Raw genomic sequence first — 2,500 nt, 5'->3', positions numbered from 1 at the left:
CCGCCGGACCCCGGGGGTGCCCGCGACGGGCTGTCGTCCCGGTCTACCGGGGCCCCGGCCGGATCAGCCTTTCTGTTTCCCCCGCCACGATGGATGCACGGGATCCCGGCTCCGGCGCCGCGGGCCTCGGTCGGGGACCTCCGCCTTCGCCTCGGTGCCCACGCCGGACCCCGGGGGTGTCCGCGCCGGGCAGTCTTCCCGGTCTACCGGGGCCCCGGCCGGATCAGCCTTTCTGTTTCCCCCGCCACGATGGATGCACGGGATCCCGGCTCCGGGTCCGCGGGCCTCGGTCGGGGACCTCCGCCGTCGCCTCGGTGCCCCCGCCGGACCCCGGGGGTGCCCGCGACGGGCAGTCGTCCCGGTCTACCGGGGCCCCGGCCGGATCAGCCTTTCCGTTTCCCCCGCCACGATGGATGCACGGGATCCCGGCTCCGGCGCCGCGGGCCTCGGTCGGGGACCTCCGCCGTCGCCTCGGTGCCCCCGCCGGACCCCGGGGGTGCCCGCGACGGGCAGTCGTCCCGGTCTACCGGGGCCCCGGCCGGATCAGCCTTTCTGTTTCCCCCGCCACGATGGATGCACGGGATCCCGGCTCCGGCGCCGCGGGCCTCGGTCGGGGACCTCCGCCTTCGCCTCGGTGCCCACGCCGGACCCCGGGGGTGTCCGCGCCGGGCAGTCTTCCCGGTCTACCGGGGCCCCGGCCGGATCAGCCTTTCTGTTTCCCCCGCCACGATGGATGCACGGGATCCCGGCTCCGGGTCCGCGGGCCTCGGTCGGGGACCTCCGCCGTCGCCTCGGTGCCCACGCCGGACCCCGGGGGTGCCCGAGACGGGGAGAGGGCCGGGTCTACCGGGACGGCCTCGGGCGGGTCCGGCTTACCGGGGCCCCGGCCGGATCAGCCTTTCTGTTTCCCCCGCCACGATGGATGCACGGGATCCCGGCTCCGGGTCCGCGGGCCTCGGTCGGGGACCTCCGCCGTCGCCTCGGTGCCCCCGCCGGACCCCGGGGGTGCCCGCGACGGGCAGTCGTCCCGGTCTACCGGGGCCCCGGCCGGATCAGCCTTTCTGTTTCCCCCGCCACGATGGATGCACGGGATCCCGGCTCCGGCGCCGCGGGCCTCGGTCGGGGACCTCCGCCTTCGCCTCGGTGCCCACGCCGGACCCCGGGGGTGTCCGCGCCGGGCAGTCTTCCCGGTCTACCGGGGCCCCGGCCGGATCAGCCTTTCTGTTTCCCCCGCCACGATGGATGCACGGGATCCCGGCTCCGGCGCCGCGGGCCTCGGTCGGGGACCTCCGCCGTCCCCTCGGTGCCCACGCCGGCCCCCGGGGGTGTCCGCGCCGGGCAGTCGTCCCGGTCTACCGGGACGGCCTTGGGCGGGTCCGGTTTACCCGGGCCTCGGCCGGCCTAGAGTGTTTCTGTTTCCCCGCCTTGATGGATGTACGGGATCCCGGCGCGGGGGCCCCGGGCCTCGGTCGGGGACCTCCGCCGTCGCCTCGGTGCCCGCGCCGGGGCCCTGGGGTGTCCGTGACGGGCAGCCGTCCCGGTCTACCGGGACGCTCGGGCGGGACCGGTTTACCCGGGCCTCGGCCGGACCGGAGTGTTTCCGTTTTCTGCTTCCCTGCCAGGATGGCTGCGAGGGGTTGATTGAAAGAGCTGGTTTGACGTGAAAAGCTTGACTTCAAGTGAAAAGTTTGTTACAATTTCTGCCATCTTCCTTCCTCCAAAGTTTTGGGTGTAGTTTTCCCAGAGGAACCTCTCGTAGGCCTTTCATTTCTCATCTTAACTTCCCTCATTTATTCCATATTTTCCTTCCTCTTGCCGAATGGCCGAATCCAGTCCATTTCTAGTCAAGGAAATTATTCTTATTTCTTGCTGACCTATTTGCTTTGTGGAGCAAGTCGTTCTTAGGTCCCTTTGTTCTTTCTTCAACTTCTTCTGCTCCTTCTCTCGACGCTTTCTCGTCTTGTTCTCTTACTTGGCTCTCTTTTGGCTGTTCTTTCTTCTCCTCCCGTCGTCCGTCCCCACTTTCATCTCTCCATCTTTCCTGTTCTTGGTCATCTCTACGTTGTTTATCAAATAATTCCGCTTTCTCTCTTGAATCTACTCGATATCTTTGCTCTCGCCAGCTCGCCGATATTTCAGCTCGCCGATATTTTGTGCTTTCCCGTCGTGTTTCCCATCCATTGCGATCTCTCTGCTCTCCCTGTCTTCTCGGTAAATCGGAGATGAATTTCTCTGGGCGGGTGGTTTCTCATCGCGTGTCTTGTGTGCGCTCCCTACGTTTCGTCCATCCCGTTTAATATCTATCCCTCCCTCCCTCTCCTTGCTTTCTTCCATTGCTTCTGCTAATATCATTTCCAGAATGATAACCCTGAGCCTGAACCTGAACCTAACCCTAACCCTACAACTTTTCTCCCTAACCCTAACCCTAACCCTAACCCTAACCCTAACCCTAACCCTAACCCTACAACTTTTCTCCCTAACCCTAACCCTAACCCTAACC

The sequence above is a fragment of the Pituophis catenifer genome, unplaced genomic scaffold (genome assembly GCF_029215685.1).
Source record: "Pituophis catenifer annectens isolate HBS135680 unplaced genomic scaffold, rPitCat1.0.hap2 SCAF_11, whole genome shotgun sequence".
NCBI lineage: Eukaryota > Metazoa > Chordata > Lepidosauria > Squamata > Colubridae > Pituophis > Pituophis catenifer.
The sequence above is the reverse complement of the archived record's forward strand: the minus strand, read 5'-3'. Positions refer to the sequence as shown.